Raw genomic sequence first — 22,192 nt, 5'->3', positions numbered from 1 at the left:
AGGTATATGAACTATTTAATGCCCTATTATGATGTTGAGTTTTTGTTCATTTATATTTTTAATCATTTGCTCAACAAATGTTTATTCTGTGCCCGCGGAGGCTGGGTTTTGTATTGGGCCCTGGTTATTGAACTGAGAAAAAGAGAAACTTCGTTTCTGCTCTCAGAAGTGTCCAGTCTACTGGGGTATTCAAAATTGGGAAACAGACAAGGACAATCTACATCTACAATTAAGTAGATGTTGGGGGAGTACAGGTGGCAATTCCAACTTCCTAGGGTATCAGGGAAGGCTTCCTGGAGGAATGATGTCCCAGGGGCGGTATAAAGCATGAAATAAAATTATCTTCACTTCCAAATGTTTGGATTCACCCTCATTTAAAATGGTAGCTGAGTGGTGCCTAGGTAGCTCAGTGGGTTAAGCCGCTGCCTTTGGCTCAGGTCATGATCTCGGGGTCCCGGGATCAAGCCCAGAGTCAGGCTCTCTGCTCTCTGCTCGGCTCAGGTCATGATCTCAGGGGTCCTGGGATAGAGCACCGTGTTGGGCTCTCTGCTCAGCGGAGAGCCTGCTTCCCCCTCTCTCTCTCTGCCCACCTCTGCCTCCTTGTGATCTCTCTCTCTGTGTCAAATAAGTAAATAAAATCTTAAAATAAATAAAATAAATGGTAGCTGAGACCATCAGGGTTTCAGTGGTGCTCAACGAGAAACTTACATTGCGACAGAAGGTTTTTCTAACTTCACATAGCACCAGGTTAGTCATTCCCCTCTGTTTGAAAACATACAGAAGAAGGGAAGAGAATGTTTACACACCTGTTCCCAGGAAAGGTAGATCTAGAACGATTCTCTCTCTGCCTTGTGATCATAAAGTTAGGTTTCTCCTTGTTTACTAAGAAGGGCAAAGAGCGCTCCTGCAACACTCAGAGGTGTGTTTTTATAGGTGAGCTGTTGATTCATAACCTGGAGACCGTGGATGTTGGTCCTGTAGGACGGCATTCTACAGGGTAGAGAGCTGCTGCTGAGAATCGTGCATCTTCACTTGATGTCGTAAACTGTTTGTCATCCGAGGTTAAGCTAGTTCACCAGCCTTGTGATAATGAGCCAGTGAAGACCTCGCCGAGGCTGACAGAATGAACTCAACCAGCATAAAAGCCTGTTGGTTTTCTTGGCATAAGGAAAATACCGGAAGCCTTTTTCCTCCTCGCATTGATTAGGCAAATAAAAATACAGAGGTGAGGCTAACCCACTTAATTCTAAGCACAACCCCAAACCTCATTCTGACAGAAGTGGAAGGCCAAGTGGAAAGAGGAGTCCAGTGCCCCAGATGGAGGGAACCACACACGGAAAGGGCCACAGGCCAGGGCAGGCAAGTCTGCCTCAGAAAATGAAAGTGGTTCAGACGCAGAGCTTCTGGGGGAAGATGGCAGGCTCCGGGAAGCATGAGATTTCCCTCCCAACCCAAATGTCACTTACTATGGCAATACCATCCTGAAATGGCTTTTCATAACCACCACCACCCAAGTTTTATCCAAAGCATTTTTTGCTCTCTAAAATACTATATAATATGTTACCCACTGGTCTTCTGCTCCCTCATTAGAATGTAATTAGCTCATAGAGAACAGGACTTGTGTCTACTCTGTTTGCCAACACCCCCAACTAAGAGGGGGAGACTAAAAACTGTTTGGAAGTTCAAGAAAGAGGCTTAGCAATTTTGATCTTCACTCTAGAATACATGGGTGGATTATTTGCTGACTCTCTTCCTCCTCATCCTCTACCCCCATTTAATATTTTTCAGTATTTCCCTTCAGGCTGTAAGAAGAGTCTTACCATCTCCTACCTGGAGGGTAATTCCAGGAAAACTGTCCAGTTCTGGGATTTGACTAGGAACAGAGGTCTGGGAGTTTCTGCATTTAATGTTTTTGTTTTTGATTTAATCAACTTTCCACATTGGTTCCTAGACTTATGGGAGCAAGTCTCTGACCAAATTGGCTCGGCTCAAGAAATAGAAGCAAAACGCTGGTTATCTGTCTTCTTTCCATTTCATGCTTTCAACTTCTGCTGGTTTTCTTCCACAGTCTCTTTTTGGTCCCATTTACCTACGCAAACATTAAGATGGGGCTGTTCATGTATCTTAAGTCTTTAACGTGCTTCTTGTATATATCTGATCTGACACTTCCTCGCTCATTCTTCCTTGTTCTTTTACCCCCCAATGAGTCACACCTTCCTTTTTTATTTATTTCCTTTACACAAACCAAGCAGAAGCCTCATACAGGACTGAAGCCACGTATATTTCTGATCAAAGAGGATGAGGTGGAAGGAAAGGGAAGCGAGGGAACCGACTGGAAGGCCAGGAGCTCCCTTACACAGCACATTCAGGATGTTTATGGAAAGTTCATGATTTCCTTAACTCTACCACATGTATATAAAGGTTCCAGCTGAGTTTACATGAATTTGATGAACTTCATTTTTCCATGAAGTCACACTGGCAAGAAAAATGGTCTTTAAAATCAAGTCCTTCTTTGCTAAACCTTCTGTGAATTCTGCTGCTTCCAAGCTATCATGTGCAAATGAGAGCAAAGAAAAGTCAAGATCACCATTTAGTCAGCATTTATCATTGGCGACCCTGAAACTCTCAGATGATGTTAACTTTTTCAAACAGTAGTCATACTTTACTTAATGATGGCTTGACTCACTTTCTTAAAAATGATCTTATTTATTTATCTGACAGAGAGCGATCCCAAGTAGGCAGAGAGGCAGGCAGAGGTGGGTGGAGGAAGCAGGCTTCCTGCTGGATCCCAGTACCCTGAGACCATGACCTGAGCCAATGGCAGAGGCTTACCCCACTGAGCCACCCAGGTGCCCCTTGACTCACTTTTTCTTAATGTAGCAGCCAAACTACAAATTTGCTATTGGTAACAATGGAGAAATGTTATTCAGTAGAATTCTTTCTGGGGAGAACACTGTACTTGTTTTGAAGCAATGTCTTGGTAAACTCTTTTGGGAGTATAAAGCAAAGACTAGCAACCCAAGTAGTCATCAATGGATGAGTGGGTAAATAAAATGTAGCATGTACATAGGATGAAATATTATTCAGCCTTGAAAAGGGAAGGCAATTCTGACACATGTTATGACATGGATGAACTTTGAGGACATTGTGCTAGGTTAAATAAACCAATCACAAAAAGATAAATACTGTATGGTTCCACTCATATAAGGTATCTAGGGTAATCATATTCACTGAGAAAGAAAGTAGAATGAAGGTGGCCAAGGGCTGGAGTGGGGGAAATGAGATATTTTTAGGGGTAAAGAGTTTCCATTTTGCAAGATGAGAAAGTTCTGGAGATTAGTTGCACCATGATGTAAATACAGTTGACACCACTGAACTGTAGACTTAAGTATGGTTATGATGGTAAATTTTATGTTACATGTATTTTACCACAACTAAAAAAATCTTGAAAACCTATTAAAAAAGACCATGAGACACAATACTGAAAATAATAGAACATTTTAAAGGTTTACTGATTTAAGTATACTTATAATGGCATTCTAACTTATACAGTTGTTTTTAAAATAAAAATATATAATACAAATTTTTAAAAGACTATATTTACATTCTTTTTCTCATAACTCTTCCTGTCCTCTTGACCACTGTTCCACAGGACTTTATTTAAGAATGGCTGGATCTATCCTGTAAATCGAAATTAACAATCTGTCCTAATTTTTGCTGAGGATGATAGTTCCCAATACTGAGTTTCAGAGCCTCTACTTAAGATAAGTAGGCTGAAAAAGGATGGATGGATTGATTGATTGATTGATTGATTTTCTATGTATTTTCTTATTGCCAACCTAGGTCCACAGTGGGCCTAGAAATCTGTGTTTTTTAAATGGTCCCAAAGTATTTATGATGGTCAGCCTGGTCTGGGTGCCACCAGACTAGAGGGGAAGCATTAAAATATTTTCATGAACAAGTAAATATTTGGGTCTAGTACTCCAAAGTGATTTTGAAGTTCTTACTGAAGTTCCAAGTTTGAATTAGAAGACTTGTCAGGAGAAACCCTTACACTAGCAAACTGTTGTAAAATTCTGTTTTCTCTTACTTGAACATCACAATTACATAAACAACTTGATTTCCCTCCCTCAGTTGTTATAGGTCCTAGCATGCTTAACCAAAACTGGGTTATTCTTTCCCTGCTGCAAGCAGGGAAAGGTAGGTTCAGAGCTTCCTGGGCTCAAGACCTATGTGGTCACTGAAGGGTCCATACGTAGAAAGCCCCAGGCTGGGCCTAATACTCTGCTGTTGCCATCTTGAGACTCTTTTTGTGTTTTAAGTTTTAATTTTAATTCCAATTAATTAACATACAGTGCTATGTTCATTTCAGGTATTGATTCAACAATTCCATGTGACACCTGGTGCTCCTCACAATGCCCTCCTTAATCCCCATCACCTGTTGTACCCATCCCCCACCCAACCTCCCCTCTAGGATCATCAGTTTGTTCTCTATAGTTAAGTCTGTTTCTGGTTTCTCTCTCTCTCTCTCCCTCTCTCTCTCTCTTTCCTTTTGTTCAGTTGTTTTGCTTCCTAAATTCCACATATGAGTAAAATCATAGCTATTTGTCTTTTTCTAACTGACTCATTTCACCTGGCATTACATTCTCTGGCTCTAGCCATGTTGTTGCAAATGACAAGATTTCATTATTTTTAGGGCTGAGCAATATTTCATTATATATATTACATCTTCTTTATCAGTCTTCAATAAATGGACACTTGGGCTGCTTGCAAATCTTGGCTATTGTAAATAAAGCCGCTATAAACAAGGGTGCATGTATCCCTTTGATTTTTATATTCTTTGAGTAAATACCCAGTAGTGTGATGGCTGGATTGCCATCTTGAAATTTTTTTTTAATTCTTAACAATTTTTTAACAAGGGGCCCCACATTTTCTTTCTTTCTTTTTTTTTTTTTAAGATTTTATTTATTTATTTGAAAGAGAGCATGAGCAGGGGGCGGGGCAGAGGGAGAGGCAGAAGAAGACACACACACACACACCCCTGCCCCCACTGCTGAGCAGGGAGTCCAATGTGGGACTCGATCCTGAGACTCCCGGATCATGATCTGAGCCAAAGGCAGATGCTTAACCCACTGTGCCACCAGGGCCCCACATTTTCATATTGTACTGGGCCCAAGAAATTATCTAGCTGGTCTAGAACTTGGGTTACTGATTCCAAGATGTGATGATGCTCTAGGCTCAGTTGAGAGAAGGGTTATAATGAGTAAAGAAGCCAGATTGTCCATTTTATTCAAGATTCAATGTAGCTATTTTATACAAAATTTTCATAGTGATTTTGTCATGTAGCATGGCAATAATAACCGTAGAATCCACAAATTAAAGAGAATATAGAGCACATAATAGTTATATACAAGTTCCAAACAGAAATCCTCACAAAGACGGATGTAATTTTCTCATAAATATTTACAAGCTTCAAATTGCTGGATATCAGTCACTCCATTTATCTTGGTGTTTCCTGGTGAATGAAGTCTACCCAGTGTCTACATCTTATTGAGAAAAATCTGTTAAGCTAATGCAGAAAGATGAATCAAGAATGCCAAAAAAAAAAAAAAAAGTTTCCATCCCGAGCCAAAGAATGAATCACTTGTGCATTCATATGTTATAGAAAATATGATTCTTTTTTTTCCAGTTTTACAAGGCCAACATCTATCAGAAACACTAATTCTTACGGTAACTGATTTAGATGAGGTCTCAAAAGTTGTAAAAAGGCTGTTCCTGGAAACGAACAAAGAATGTATTTGTATGTTTATCTGGGAATTCTTGCCAGAATCCATTCCAAATCAGCAAAGTAACATCTACTTTTACATTTGTGTTTCAGTGAATTTTATAAACCCTGAAGCTAACTGATTTTTGCTTGTAGCGATATAAACTGATATTAGGAGAAAAGACTGGGGATATGACAGAAATCACCATAAGTCAGCTTTCTCAAAGGCACTGATGTCCAAGGTCTGTGTTTTACTTCTTCCTATCCTTAAGTCCCCTAATAATGCTGACATATAGAAAGTACTCAGCCAACTCTCTCTTCACTCTCTCTCCAGTTATGGCCTCTCAAGGATCAAGCTCCTCCCACCAGCTAATTTTTCACCCTTATCTGTCCCTATTGGGCAGCACCCCCAGGTAGGCAAATTTTCATAGTCTCTCTGCCTCTTATATTATAATCTACTTATTCTTGGTCTCACTTCTTCTGCTTTCCAAAGTGAAAATAATCTAATTTCTTTCTCAGAAATTAGATGTTTTGATGAATTAATGTATTAACAAGGTAGCATTCTATTCTCCTGTCTGTTTTCGGGTTTTGTTTTGTTTTATTTTTACAATAACAGTATTTCAGGACAGTGGCAATGGAGTGAGTTGAAATTATGGCTATGTAACTAGGAGTTTGAGATACCTCTGAGTCTCATAATTTAGATAACAGCCTGTGGACAGGACTGGCTCTCTGTAAGACACTTTATCATTTCTTTATTCAGTCATCAAACATGTACTAAGAACTTAGCCTGTGCCAGGACATACATCATTGAACAAGGTGATCGGGTCCCTATTCTCATGGAACTTACATTCTAGGCATGTCCCCCACATAAATCTATGAACAATAATAAGGAAATATTTGGTAATGATAACCACTATGTGAAAATAAAGCATGGTGATGTGAAGAGAAGTGACCACCAGAACTGGGGTGGGGGCTGAGGTGAGTAGTCAAAGATGGTCTCTCTGAGGAAGTGACATTGAAGTTGAGAACTGAATGATAAGAAGGATGACATGGGGTGGTCTAGAAAAAGAACATGTCTGGCATGTGGGAAGAGCTAATGCAAAGGCACTAAGGTGAGAGGTAGCTCTATGTGTTCCAGGGTACTGTGGCTAGAGTGTAGGATTTCCAAGGGAGATGAGGGGGGAAAGGTAGGCAAGGGCCAGTTTATGTGAAGTCTTAGAGTCAGGAGGAGCCTTTGGGTTTGCTTCTAAGTGTGACTAGAAGCCACTGGAGTGTTTCAAGCAGGGGAATGACATATTCTGCTTATGTTTTGACATAACCTTCTGGCATTTGGGTTGTGACTTGACTCCAAATAACAGAGAGGGAGCAGAGAGGGCAAGTAGGACAAAGATGATGCTGGCTTGGATCAGGATGGCCCCTGTAGAGGTGTCAGCAGCAAAGTCAGGATAGACTTGGAGATAGAGTCAACAGAATTTGCTGACATATTCCATATGGCCATGAGGAAAGGGAAGAGAGGATTCAAGGATGATTCCTGGGTTTGAGTTTGAGTAGCTGAACGGATACTGGTGTCATTTTCTAAGATGGAAAAGCTGGGGAGGGTAGTTCGGTGGAACAAGTTGTAAGGAGGAGATCAAGACTCACATCTCCCAAAATATTGAGAGTCAGATGCTTATTAGACATCAAGGTAGAACTGTCATGTGAGCATTTAGCTATGTAAGTCTAGACCACGGAGGAGAGGTCAGGGATAAAAATTTAAACTTGGGAGTCATTGGCATACAGATGGAAGTCTAAACCATGGGATTGGATGAGATTAATTAACGACAGGGTAAATGGAGCAGATGAGTCAAGAACACCACCGTTTAGAGGATAAGCAGAGAAGTCAGCAAAGGAACCATTGAGAAGTGGCCTTTGGGGGTCTTTGGCAATCTTGACAGGGTAGTTTCAGAGTGCTAGGAACAGAATGAGGGGATTGAAGAAATATAGATGCATACTCCTCAAGCTTAGGCAGCACCCCACAAAGCTGTGCTGGTCCAGGAACACCTAATGTGCTTAAAAGTTTTTTCTTTTTTTCTAAACTATGTGGCACACAGAAAGTATGCAACAAAAAATGCTGTGAAGTTTTCATTGCCACCTACATAGCTCGTAAATCCTGCGATGTCCTGAAAGAGCTGCCAAATAGCCAACATTAATAATTTTATGGGGTAGCTCTCCAAGACATCATGAAGGAAAAACTAATAAAAGCAATTGTAAAAAGGCTAACAAAAATAGAAAACCTGACTGGGAATAACTTACGCCTGATGAATTTCTATGTTGTAATACTAACAAAGCTACCATAAACACATGGCATTGACTTCTGTGGTTTAAGGCATTCACATTAAAATTAATCCCCAAACTAGCAAAATATTTGTCTAGAGTTGTGACAGACTTTTTTCACTTGTCACAACGTACTACCGAAATAGCATCTATTTCTTTGAAGACAACAACTATTTTTGTTGATGATACAGATGGTAAGGGGAAGGGGCTGTGATTACTGCTGAAGGAGACACAAGGATGAGTCAAAAGTAGTTCCTGCCTTCAAAAAGCTGCTACCACAGCAGGGGCAGGGATAGTTAGTCTTTCAGGATTACCACTGGAAGCCAACACCTGGATATAGAAGGCCCTCGTCCTTGTCCGTTCAGGCTGTGATAACAGAAATTTCTCACAGTTCTGGAGAATGAGAAGTTAAGGATGTGGTGTCAGCAGATTTGGTGTTTGGCAAGAGCTTCCTGGTTCCAAGGCAGCCATCTTCTTGCTGTATCTGCCTATGGTGGAAGGAGCCATGGAGCATTGTGGGGTCTCTAATAAGAGCATTAACTTCACTCATGAGAGCTCCACCCTCAGGACCTAAATCCCTCCCTCATATTCTCACCTTAGACTTAGGTTTTCAACATTTGCATTTTGGGGAGGATACAAATGTACAAGCCATAATGGCACTCAAGATAATAAATGAATAAATGAGTGAATTTTAAATATAGAAAGATACATGTATCTGGTGCATAGCAGTTGCTCAATAAGTATTTGTTGAAATAGTTATTAGGCAAACAGCAAACTAGGTCAGAAAAACATAAAGCGATATAGGACTAGGACTGTCAGAAAAAATTTTTGAAAAGATTGTGACTCCTGAAATAGGCATTGAAGAGAAGTACCTGGCTGGCTCAGTCAGAAGAGCATGTGACTCTTGATCTTGGGGTTGTGAGTTTGAATCCCATGTTGAGTGTAGACATTACTTAAATAAACAAAACTTTATTTTTTTTTTTAAGATTTTATTTATTTATTTGACAGAGAGAAATCACAAGTAGATGGAGAGGCAGGCAGAAAGAGAGAGAGGGAAGCAGGCTCTCCGCTGAGCAGAGAGCCCGATGCGGGACTCGATCCCAGGACTCTGAGATCATGACCTGAGCTGAAGGCAGCGGCTTAACCCACTGAGCCACCCAGGCGCCCACTTAAATAAACAAAACTTTAAAAAGAGGCTGGGGTGGGGAGCGGTGGTTAGAAATGTAAGATTTTCAACCACATAAGGAAGCCCCTTTTTTTAAAAAAAGATATTTTATTTGACAGAGCGAGATCACAGTAGGCAGAGAGGCAAGCAGAGAGAGACAGAGGGAAGCAGGCTCCCTGCAGAGCAGAGAGCCTGATGCGGGACTCGATCCCAGGATCCTGAGATCATGACCCGAGCCGAAGGCAGCGGCTCAACCCACTGAGCCACCCAGGCGCCTCATAAGGAAGCCCTTTAAAGAGGGAAAAGAAAATATATACCTGCTGAAGGAGGCTCTTCATGGCCCAGTCCCATGAACCATACTGCCTTGAGTTCCTTGCCTAACATTAAGCCAAATATTCTGTAGTGGCAATGTGTGTGAGTGTCCTGGGCTGGGTCTCAGTGACAACTTGCAGAGGAAGCCATTTTCTATGAACTAGTACCTACCTCCCCTGACTGACCTAATCATCTTGAGAAATAGCAGTTTGGATTAGGTGACCTATAATTTTTTTTTTAATAGGTCACCTATAAATTTTGTAGGAAGATGCTCAGCCATCCAACTTCAGCTATCATGCAACTAGACCACAATATAATCCAGATAGCAGAGCTCAAGCCTCGTGTTCTCCTGACCCATCCATCTGTAAGCACAGAGGAGGTGTGCACAGGTAGCCACAAACGGTTTGCCTTCCTGCTTACTTTTGTGGGAAAACACAGGCCGGCATCAGAGACACCAGCAGGACTAACTGACAACATGGAACCTCGTGGAATCTTGCCCTGTCCACCCTCTTCTCAACCATTCAGAGAAGGCAAAGACCCTGGGAGGTGTGAAAGGCTATACATAGGAAAACTGGGGGAAAGTGCCTCTCTCTCTCTCTCTCTCTTTCTCTCTCACACCCCTCCCTCTTTTCAGCTGGTGTCTCCGAAGTGTCCCAGGTTTGGGTTTGGTAGAGGGGAGAGAAATGGAACCAGCTTCGTGAGTGTGGGACCTACATCATTACTCAGGATTCTTGTCTTCACCATCTTCAAATTCTTACCAGTCTTTGAATAAAGGACCTCATATCTTCATTTTGCACTGGGTCCCCCAGTCCCAGAGGTGGGTTAGCCTGCCAGCAAAATCAAGCTCAGTCCTGACTCTCCTAAGTCCTGGGCCTTACCCTGGTGCTTGTTGACCAGCTTCTGGTCAAGCTCTTTCTCCTCCCAAGGACATCCAATATCAAAACAGAGACACCTTGGACTCACTAACCCGGATCTAAGGGAAGAGCAGGAAACGGATCTCAACTGTTATATTTCTCTGAAGACTTATATTTTATCCTAAAAAAAGAAAAAAAAAGATATTTGCATTCTGCTCCATAATGTATCTGTTGGATACATTTTTAAAATAAGATATCCCCCCAAATAATCTTCAAGTAAGACTGGCACTTGAAGAAGATATACCCTCTTTATCAGTTGTGTATAAAGGCCTTCTGTCGCCTTCCTGCCGAGTAACTTCCCATGCTGTAGCAGTGGGGGCCACACAGTTCAAGGAGAGCCTCTGCCAAGTTCCAATTCAGCGAATACTCTTCACAGAACTCCAACTTCCTCTACGTCCCCACATGATCCTCCCCGTGGCCTTCACTGGCACATTATGTAACTCATGGTGTTGGGTTCCTTTTTTCCTGCTCTTCCTCCTTCTCCTCTTCTTATAAAGAAAGTCACCATTGCTTACTAGAAACCAACCCTAAAAGTGCTTTCTATTTCCTCTCTCAGTCTAGAGGCACCTCACAGCCTGGTCAGTTGTCTTCTGGTTAGGTCTCCTGGCTCCCAGCAAGGCTTTGCAGTTCTGGGTTCTACTCACTTCCCAAGGTCCACCCTCTTCCCTGCTCTGGACTCAAGACCCACTGGCAGTGGGGGCTGGCACAGCCAGCACTGGGCATATCTAACCAACTCCAACAGTCACTGCCTCTCGGTTGTCTCCCAGGTCTGCAACACACAGTGCCCTCTTCTCAGAATGCTTAAAAGATTTCTACGTGTCCTTGGGTCTCAGTCTAAATACTACTTCCTCTGGGAATCCTTTCTTGACATACCTCACCCCACCTCCCACTCACCACCCAAACTAAGCCAGTCTTCCTTTACTGTTCTTTCTTCCCCTTATAGGAATACTTAACAGAGTGTACTTACTACATTCTTCCTAACTTACCCATAGTCCTCACTAGCCCCCCAGCCTGACCAGAAAAGGGACTTGCTAGCCTTCTTCTCCATTATATTCCCCAAGCCTAGCAACGAGAAAAGTGTAGAATGTTGTTGAAGGCAAGGCACCGTTAAAGGAGTTTCATTTATGATCTCACAACAATTCTAGAAGGAAAGAATTAGTGTTCCCATGTAACAGATGGGAAAAGGGAGGCTCTGAGAGGTTGAGTAAGTGGCCTAAGGTGGAACAGCTGGAAGTGGTTCCATCAGGTTGCGAGACCTTGAAATCTGTATGTTTAACTCCCTATGTCAGTCAGAGTTTAGTCAGAGAAGTAGAAGCACCAGGAGTGATGGAGTGAGGTATTTGTTTTAAGACCTTGAAAGGGTCATTGTTGGAGCTCATTAAATGGTCTGCGGAAGGCTATTGCTTCTGCGTCCAGTGCTGGCCCTGCAGTCTACTGGACAGACTACGGGACAGTCTACTTTTCCTTTCGAGAAGGAAAGTAGGAGAAAGCAAGGAAAACTCGGAGCCTGCGGACCCCAGCTGGAGCCCACATTATGTTATCTCCCTGCCTCCACCCCTCCCCACCACCGTCCACGTGAGGATGACTTCCAGGAGTAGCAGGCACCTTTGTCTGGGGTAAACACACCACACCTGGCCCTGGGGTCACAAAGGCTGAAGGAGGAGATCTGGCAGGACCTCAGGAGCAGAGGGCCCAGCTGCTGTACCATGCCAACCGCATGAGTCAGCAGGGGAGTGACGAGGTCTCTGAGCGGCTGCTTGTGCTCAGGGCCCTGCCCTGCCCCATACAAACCCGCCTTCACTCCCTCTCCCGGTTGCTTCACTGTTACAAATGACAAAATAAGACATCCACTCCTGAAATTCAATATTTATAACACAAATATATCACCTAGCATTATGTGGTATATTCATGCCTTCAGGGGTTATTTCCATGCCAACTGCATCCCGTAATTCTTAAGTGGAGGAGGGGAGGCATCTGGCCTACATCAGCTATCCGATCTCATGTCTGGTTTTTCTCTGACTTCCCAAAAAACCATACTTTCAGAGACTGTCCTGGCTGCACGGGCTCTCCCAAAGCAGTTCTCCAAGCTTGCCTCTCTCCTTGAATCTCCACGTGCTCACCAACCTGGAACCTCTCCAAACACGTTTGCGAGAGACACAGTTGATTAAATCATTGGTCATTGAGTCAACCTCCAAGTCCCATCTCCCTTTGACTAAGGGGGTGGGATTGAAAGTCCTAACTTTCTATATATTTTTTTTAATTTAATTTAACTTCAATTCAATTCAATTAATTAACATATAGTGTATTATTAGTTTCAGAAGTAGAGTTCAATGATTCATCACCAGTTGTATATTAACACCCACTGCTCGATTACACCAAGTGCCCTGCTTAATGCCTACCACCCAGTTACCCCATCCCCCCACTCCCTCCCCTCCAGCAACCTTCAGTTTGTTTCCTATAGTTGAGTTTCTTATCATTTGTCTCCCTCTCTGATTTCATCTTGTTTTTCCCTCCCTTCCCCTGTGATCCTGTTTTGTTTCTTAAATTCCACAATGAGTGAAATCATATAATAATTGGCTTTCTCTGATTGACTTATTTCATCTGACATAATACCTTCTAGTTCCATCCATATAATTGCAAATGGTAAGATTTTATTTTTTTTGATGGTAGAATAATATTCCTTTTTATATACACACCACATCTTTATCCATTCATCTGTTGATGGACATCTGGGCTTTCCATAGTTTGGCTATTGTGGACATTGCTGCTATAAACGTTGGGGTGCACGTGCCCCTTGGCATCACTACATTTATATCTTCTGGGTTAATATCTAGTAGCTCAGTTGCTGAATCATAGAGTAGCTCTATTTTTAAGTTTTTAAGGAACCTCCATACTGTTTTCCAGACTGGCTGCACCAGCGTGCATTCCCACCAACAGTGGAGGAGGGCTCCCCTTTCTCCACATCCTCACCAACACCTAGTGTTTCCTGACTTGTTAATTTTAGCCATTTTGACTGGTGTGAAATGGTATCTTACTGTGGTTTTGATTTGCATTTCCCTGATGCCAAGCGATGTTGACCACTTTTTCTTGTGTCTGTTAGCCATCTGGATGTCTTCTCTGAAGAAAATGTCTGTTCATGTCTTCTGCCCATTTCTTGACTGGATTATTTGTGCTTTGGGTGTTAAGTTTGATAAGTTCTTTATAGATTTTTAGATACTAGCCCTTTATCTGATAAGACATTTGCAAATATTTTCTCCCACTCTGTAGACTGTCTTTTGATTTTGTTGACTGTTTTCTTTGTGGTACAAAAGCTTTTTATCCTGATGAAGTCTCAATCATTTTTGCTTTTGTTTCCCTTGCCTTTGGAGACCCGTCTAGCAAGAAGTTGCTGCAGCTGAGGTCGAAGAGGTTGCTGCCTGTGTTCTCCTCTTGGATTTTGTTGAATTCCCGTCTCACATTTAGGTCCTTTTTTTTTTTTTTTAAAGATTTTATTTATCTATTTATTTGAGAGAAAGAGCTCGTGAGAGAGAGCAGGAGAGAGAGCCTGGTCTGGGGAACAGTTAGGTGGAGAGGGAGAGGCAGACTCCCTGCTGAGCAGAGAGCCCAATGCAGGTAATCCCAGGACCTGAGGATCATGACCTGAGTCAAAGGCAGACGCTTAACTGACTGAGCCCCACAGGATCCCCTCACATTTAGGTCTTTCATCCATTTTGAGTTTATTTTTGTGTATGGTGTTAAAAAAAAAATGATCCAGTTTCATTCTTCTGCATGTGGCTGTCCAATTTTCCCAAAACTATTTGTTGAAGAGACTGTCTTTTTTTCACTAGTTCAAGTTCCAACCATCTAATCACATGTTTGGTTCTCCTGGCAACCAGTCCCCTTCTTAGGTGTGGTCCGCCCCCCACTGCCCCCCCAAATCACCTAATTAACATAACAAGACACCTTTAAACTCTCATCCCTCAGGAATTTCCAAAGGTCTTAGGAACTCTGGACCCCACCAGGGGCATATCAATAAAAGCACACAGAGAAGCAACAATGGCCAGGGGACATTTTGACTATAAATACCAAAAGTTTGTGAGGCCTGTCCAAAAATGTTTGGTTAGGACAAGGCATGGTATAGCTGACGTAAATAGCTCTCCAAAGACCTTGGAGCAATTAGCTCCTACATGGTAAAGGCCACTCTTTTCCAACAATATGGAAGGCAGTCCTGTAACCTTAGTACCAACTCATATGAAGGCACTACCCCAGCTACATCTGGACTTTATTCCTTTCTTTTCCCATTGCCTGGAATTATGTAACTAATCTATCACTGGTTTGGGGTATGTTATTTCTTAATTAGTTTATTAGGAGAACTTATCCTGTATGCTCTGGGCTTGTGAGATTCCCATAGCAAAACTGTGTTAAGTGCTGGCAAAGACAAACTCAGTCTTCGAGCTTAATATGCCTCCCAAAACAAAACAGCTTATCATTATCTCAATATTGTTTCTGATGTGTGTGAAGAAATACAATAAAAATTACATGAGCATGCAAAATAAAGCATACGATTGTCTTTGCCCAGGCCCTCTATTTCTACTTCCTTCCAGGCTTCGACTTAGACACACCTTCTAGAAGCCTTGTTTGACCTCAACTCATGGCCACCCCTATCCAGTTAGAACCTTCTGTTAGTCTGGGTCACAGTATCTACAATTTCCCGTTTGTAACACAGATCAACATGGTCATTGAGTGGTGGTTGAAGTTTTCCCTAATAGAATATGAGCTCTATTAAAGTGACCGCTGTTTCTCCCATCATCCATGGCATTCCCAGTGCTTAGCATATTATTAAATGCTCAATAAATAATTACTGGTGATGAAGGATAGTTGGAAGGCAGGTGGGCAAGGACAAGGTGCCCCACCCTAAGAGAAAAACCGCCCTTAGAAGGATTTTACACACCCCCCCGCCGAAGGAGCCCTCCAGCCTTTCCCATAGATACATACACAGGTGACAAAAACCTAATTGGATGACAGGCACAGGAGGGTTCATCAGATTAAAACAGACCTCCAAGGAGCCCATAAAAACCCCTAGACTCCGAAACTCCTATGGCAACCCTCTCGGGTCCCCTCCCTCTTTGGGAGCTTTGTACCATCTCCTTGCTCTGCTCACCACTCTGGTGGGCCTCTCCATTCTTCCAAGCCGTGTGACCAAGAACCAGGGGCACCGACCAAGGAAAAAAATCCCATAACACTGGCACCCTGAATGAATGAATCAATTAAGCATGAGAAGACAAGAGAGTTTGCTTTGAGTGTTATCTGAATGTATTTATAATTTGACTTTGTGGAGCCCATTGTTGAATGGACAAGATTTGGGCTGTTTTTAAAACAATCGACTGGAAAGTAAATGATTAGACTGTGTCTAAATGAGGTGTCACTCCTGATTGGTGGAGGGCCTCCAAATGGGGGGGGGGGGCTCATGGGGTGGGCCATTAAAGGATTCCCTGGAGGCAGGACAAAGAAAATAGAAGTGTACTGAATACTTGGGGTGGGGGAGGAGGGAGGACAAAGAGGGGGATTCTGTCAGCTAGGAGGCTGTGGGTGGGGGCTGCTTTAAAGAGGGAGGGTGAAGGGGTATGGGGAGGACGTCAGGAGTGCTCTCTTTTCTGGTGACTCTTCCTGGTTATAAGTAGCCCATTGGTTAGTTAGGGTCTAGGGTGTTTTGAGGTGGATCACCTGTATTCAGTCAGGGGCTCCGGGTCACTAGGGGCCCTTCTGCCTCGGTCAGGTTTCCATTGCTCAAACCTGTTGTCTAAAGCATCCTCTATATCACTTCACAGCCTTTAGGCTAAAATCATGTGTAGTATCAGTTCTTAGCAGTTTAAAAGCTGCCTCTGCAATAGGTGAAACTTATAAGTTTCAACTATATTCAAATAGTCTCTTTGTCATTCTAATTTATGTACATCTTTTTCTTTCTTTCTCCCCACCCCCACCCCTTTTCCTTGTGGGTATGGAATATTAACAAGTCGGGGTACTTGTTTCTCAAATATACAGGTTTTTTTGTTTTGTTTTGTTTTTAATGAGCCAAGGGGCACCTGGGTGGCTCAGTGGGTTAAAGCCTCTGCCTTTAGCTGCTCGGGTCATGATCCCAGCGTCCGGGATCGAGCCCCAAGTCAGGCTCTCTGCTCAGCAGGGAGTCTGCTTCCTTTCTGCTCTCTCTGCCTACCTGTGACCCATCTCTCAAATAAATAAATAAAATCTTTAAAAATACATATATTTTTAAAAATGAGCCAAAGATGACTACTTCTCAACATTTAATACAAAGCACAGAGGAAAACAGAATTTGGTGATTACACCATTTCCTAAAGAGATAAGAGTACATTTATCATCTGCTCTTACATCCGATGGTTTGATACCTACATAATCTAATGACCAGATTCAATGTTAAATGTTACCATCTTAGCTTTGGAAATTTGTCTTATTAGGCCCAGGAAGCTTTCTTTCAAATCTATTATATATAATATGTATATAATATACTTATATATGTGTATATATTATATATATAATATACTTATATATGTATATATATAAAGCATAGCAGAAAAGAATTACTTTTGTGCTCAAAGACCATGCTCTGAAGAGAAAAAGTCATTGGTCTAACAATTGCTCCCTGATAGTAAATTATCACAACTGGTAAAGATCTATTCCACTGCTGGGAGTACGTTGGAAGAGGCTAGCATGTAGAAATAAAAGAGAAACAAACATATATTAGGCCTTATATTCCTTTCTTTCTGTTTTGTTCATGTTCACTAGTGGTAATAATAATAATAGGTTTAGTCTGGATCTTATGAAGCACTGCCAATATGCCACTGTTGGTTATAAGCTCTTAGCTTATACTAACTCATTTAATATATGCATCCCTTAAATTCCCTATCATCCTGTAAGATCGATACCATGATTTGCCCCATTTTATAGATTAAGAATGTGAAAACAGAGGTTAAGTGACACCCTCAAGGACACATAGAAAGTGACAGAGACCTAAGGTTTAAATTTGGGTTGTCTGGTTCCAAAGATACAATTTCTAAAAGTCACTGTGTTGCTTATTACGTATTATATGTTGATGTTCTATCCTTCCTAGAGTAACATTTATAAATCAGCAAGCACGTACTGCACACTGACCTAGACGCCATGAGGGAAACAAAAAATTATAACACAATGCTTCACTTACTCTAGAGGTAGCTTACTGGACCAGATTAAATTTTCCACTTGTTTCAGGGTTTCCTGACAGTGTTTCTCAAGTGGTGTGTTAGCACCTACTGGGCTATTGGATCAAACTTTGATCTGATTAAATTATAATTCTGCTTCACTCTCAGTAAATAGAGAAAATATTAAGCCAAGAAGGCCATGCTGTGCAGTGAAGAATGTGGTCCACACCACTAAGGATAAGATATAAGAGGCAGAAAGGAATGTCAAGCCAGCCCCCAGAAAAGATCCCAGGTTTCTGAGAACATATGATGTTCTCTATTGGAGAATTTGGGCTCCTGTAGAACGTAAGCTACATGAGGACCAGGATTTGGCCTGTCTCGCTCACAGTTGTAATCCTTAGGCAACATCCTAGTGCCTGGCACAGAGTAAACAACAAATACTTGATAAAGGGGTGAGTAAGTGAAAATAAGAGAGTGGGGCAGAGCCACATATAGGTCTGCTCCCACAATGACCCAGTGCTGAAGAGGGACCACGGAAAGAATGGTGATGGTGGATGCCTTTACAGGCATGCTATGTTTTCTCATACTCTTCCAGGAACTAGGCTGTGCCTTTTTTTTTTTCTTTTGAAGATTTTATTTATTTATTTGACACAGAGAGAGAGAGCACAAGCAGAGGAAGAGGGAGAAGCAGGCTCCCTGCTGAGCAGAGAACCTGACGCGTGACTTGACCCTAGAACCCTGAGATCATGACCTGAGCCAAAGCCAGATGATTAACTGACTGAGACACCCAGGTGCCCATATGCTGTGCTTTTTGATGACTTAAATAGCATTTTTCAGTCATTTTATTTTATTTTATTTGCGAGAGAGAGAGAGACAGCACAAGCAGGGTCAGGGGCAGAGGGAGAGGGAGAAGCAGACTCCCCGCTGAACAGGGAGCCTCATGCAAGACTCAATTCTAAGGACCCTGGGATCATGACCTGAGCAGAAGGCAGACACTTAACCAACTGAGCCACCCAGGCATTCCAGTCCTTTTATTTTTGTGTGTTCTTTTATTTTTGTTGTGTTCTTTAAATTTCTGGGTCCACTGTTTAGATATCACTCCTTGGTAGTTAAGGGGAAGGATCAAATTCTGGACCGTCATGGAAACCATCTAGCTTTTCACTAACGACTTCCAAATCCTTTGCTAAATATTATAATCTTTCTATTCGGCAACATTGTAGAGTCCCTTTCTTCTTTTGTGTTTATCAGATAATAACAAATCCAGTTCCGGTGGGGGGATAGATCTGATTTGCTGGAGACAGTTGGCAAGAGGTAGGTATAGTGCAGAGTGAGAGGTACCTGAAGAGTCAGGCTTAACCTAAATACCCTCTTAGGGATATAGGAAATGGTAGGCAGTGGAAAGAATCAATGAGAGGCATTAGGACATCATTTTACATGTGAAATTTCAAGAAAATTTGCCTTTTCTAAGGCAATGTATTAGAGCAGTTTTTGGTTTATAAAAAATTTGAGAAAGAGGTCCAGAGATTTCCCATTTACAGGTATCTTCTGCTTCTCAAGAGTTCGTATTACACCACTTTGCTTTTACAAAAGACCTACATCAGTATCTGTTTCTGATTTTCACTTTTACAGAAAAAGATGAAAAGTAAAATTAGCCTTCAGTGTTTGCTTTGCCACAAGCCAACAGAGAGGCAGTGTGCACCCCAAGGGGCAAGAGTGGCGCCCCGACTCACTACCCTCAGCTTCTCAGCATCAAGCCGCCATGGCTCACAACTTTGTCTGTGAGCATTTGTGCTTTATCTGGATGTAGATTGTGCCTCCACTATCAGGATGTATCCTAAGATACCAAAAAAGTCCAAAAGAGGTTATTTGTGTGAGGTCTGGGAATGCTCAAGAAATCTTCCGTATAAGTGAATGATGATTGTTTCTTTGCTTTATACCATTTGGACTTATGAGGGTTCTCATAGGAATGCTCGCTTTCCTGGTAGCAGGAGAACCCTGGATTCCTGAGCTACATATGTGTGGCCTCTTACGTCATTAGCTTCACTTGCTATCAATTTTTTTTCATGATTCCTTCTTTGGTAGAATGTCCTATAGTTGGACTCATATTATACTTAGTCTTTTCAGATTGGCTTCTTTCTCTTTGTAATATGCACTCAAGGTTCATCCCCATCTCATCACGGGTTGATAGCTCATTTCTTCTTAGCAGTGGACAACATGCCATTACTGGATTGGATCACAGTCTACTGAAGAACGTCTTAGTTGTTTCAAGTTTTGTAATTATGAATAAAACTTCGATAAACATCATTGTACAGGTTTTTGTATGGACATACTTTTTTTTTTTTTAATCTCATTTGGCTAAATACCATGGAGCAGGGTTACTGGATTGTATGGAAAGAATCTGTTTGGTTTTGTAAGGAATCATCAAACTGTCTTCCAAAGCGACTATACCATTTTGCACTTCTACCAGCAATATATTAGAGTTTCTGCTGTTCCATATCCTCACCAGCATTTGATGTTTCAGATTTTGGCTCTTCTGACAGGTGCATAGTGGTATCTTACTGTTATTTTAATTTTCATTAAAACATATGATGGGGAGCATCATTTCATACCCTTATTTGCCATCTGTATATCTTCTTTGAAGAAGGGTCTGTTAAGGTCTTAGGCCCATTTTCCAATCAAGTTATTTTCCTATTCTTGAGTCTTTGGAGTTCTTTGTATATTTTGGTTAATAGTCCTTTATTGGATGTGCATTTGCAAATAATTTCTTTCAACCTGTGTCTTGTCTTCTAATTCTCTCGATATTGTCTTTTTGCCAAACAAAAGTTTTTCATTTTAATAAAGTCCACCTTATCAATTTTTTTTTCATGATTCCTGTCTTTGGTATTATATCTCAAAAACCGTCACCACACCCAAGATCATCTGGGCTTTCTTCTGTTATCTTCTAGGAGTTTTATAGCTTTTTAGGTGTTACATTAGGTTTATGAACCATTTTGAATGAATTTTTGTGAAGGGTGTAAGGACAGCATCTAGATCCAGGTTTTTTGCCTATGGCTGTGCAGTTGTCCCAGTACCATTTATTAAATAGACTATTTTGCTTTGTTGTATTACATTTGCTCCTTTGTCAAAGATCAGTTGGCTGTATATATGGAGGTCTATTTTTGGACTCTATTCTGTTCCATTGACCTATTTATCTCTTCTTTTACTGGTACCATGCTACTTTGATTACTGTAGCTTTAGAGTAAATCTTTTTTTTTTTAAGCTTTTACTTATTTATTAGACAAAGAGCGAGAGATCACAAGTAGGCAGAGAGGTGGATAGAGGCGGAGAGAAAGGGGGAAGCAGGCTCCCCGCTGAGCAGAGAGCCTGATATGTGGCTTGAGCCCAGGATCCTGAGATCATGACCTGAGCAGAAGGCAGAGGCTTAAACCACTGAGCCACCCAGGGGCCATAGAGTAAGTCTTGAAGTCGGAAAGCATCAGTCCTCCAGCTTTGTTCTTCTCTTTCAACATTGTGTTAGCTATTCTGGAGCTTTAGCCTTTCCATATAAGCTTTTTTTTTTTTTTTAAGGATTTTGTTTATTTATCAGAGAGAGTGAAAGAGAGAGAGACCAAGAGAGTACAAGTAAGGGTAATGGCAGGCAGAGGGAGAAGCAGTCTCCCCCCTGGGCAAGGAGCCCAATGTGGGACTCTATCCCAGGACTCAGGATCAGGACCCAAGTTCCTGAAGGCAGACGCTTTAACTGACTGAGCCACCCGGGTGCCCCTCCATATAAACTTTAAAATCAGGTTGTTAATACCAACAAAATAACTTGTTGGGGTTTTGATTGGGTTTGCATCGAATCTATACAGAAAGTTGGAAAGAACTGACATCTTGACAATACTGAGTCTTACTATTCCCAGCCTTCCTATCTTTTTTTTTTTTTTTTCTTAAATAAACATGATTCTATTTGGGTGGAAGAAGTTCATCTCCAAAAATCTTGAATGCCACGCCCGAGCCGTTGATGTCACACCTCTTGTTTCCGCTCTTGCCCTCGCCATCCTCCGCCGCTGCTTCCGGGAAGGGGACAAAGTCTTTGGTCTCTGGATGTTGCGGGAGGCAGCATGGCACACAAGCTCACACTACTGGGATTCATACACATGGAATATCCCTCCATTTGTTTTACTTCTTTGATATCATTCACCAGAGTTTTGTGGTATTCCTCATACAGATCTGGTACATATTTTGTTGGTTTTATACCTAAGTATTTCATTGGCGGGGGGGGGGGCTAATGTAATGCTATTATGTTTTTAACTTCAAATCCCACTTATTCATTGTTAGTATATAGGAAAGCAATTGATTTTGTAATAGTAACTGTGTATCCCACAGTCTTACTATAATCACTTATTGGTTCCAGGAGTTTGTCAATTCTTTTGGATTTTCTACACAATCATATCACCTGTGAACAAAAACAGTTTTATATCTCCTTCCCAGTTGTATGCCTTTTTTTTTTTTCCTCCTTGTTGTATTAGGAAGGACTTTCAGTATAAAATTGAAATCAATAGTGAGAGGGAAC

The 22,192-nt window shown here is 41.7% G+C and overlaps 1 long non-coding RNA gene and 1 pseudogene across 1 annotated transcript in view; both read left to right on the top strand.

Moving 5' to 3' along the window:
• Positions 1 to 22,192, top strand: part of LOC101688547 — a 28,104-nt gene that overhangs the window by 4,072 nt on the left and 1,840 nt on the right. Inside the window, exon 2 of the long non-coding RNA XR_001179363.2 lies at positions 6,099 to 6,177. This is a non-coding gene — a long non-coding RNA (uncharacterized LOC101688547). The remainder of the gene's footprint in view (positions 1 to 6,098; positions 6,178 to 22,192) is intronic.
• Positions 16,264 to 16,394, top strand: LOC123390091 (annotated as a pseudogene).

The sequence above is a fragment of the Mustela putorius genome, unplaced genomic scaffold (assembly GCF_011764305.1).
Source record: "Mustela putorius furo isolate JIRA1106 unplaced genomic scaffold, ASM1176430v1.1 tig00537227_pilon_pilon_pilon, whole genome shotgun sequence".
Classification (NCBI taxonomy): Eukaryota; Metazoa; Chordata; class Mammalia; order Carnivora; family Mustelidae; genus Mustela; species Mustela putorius.
This window is presented reverse-complemented; position numbering and strand designations above follow the sequence as displayed.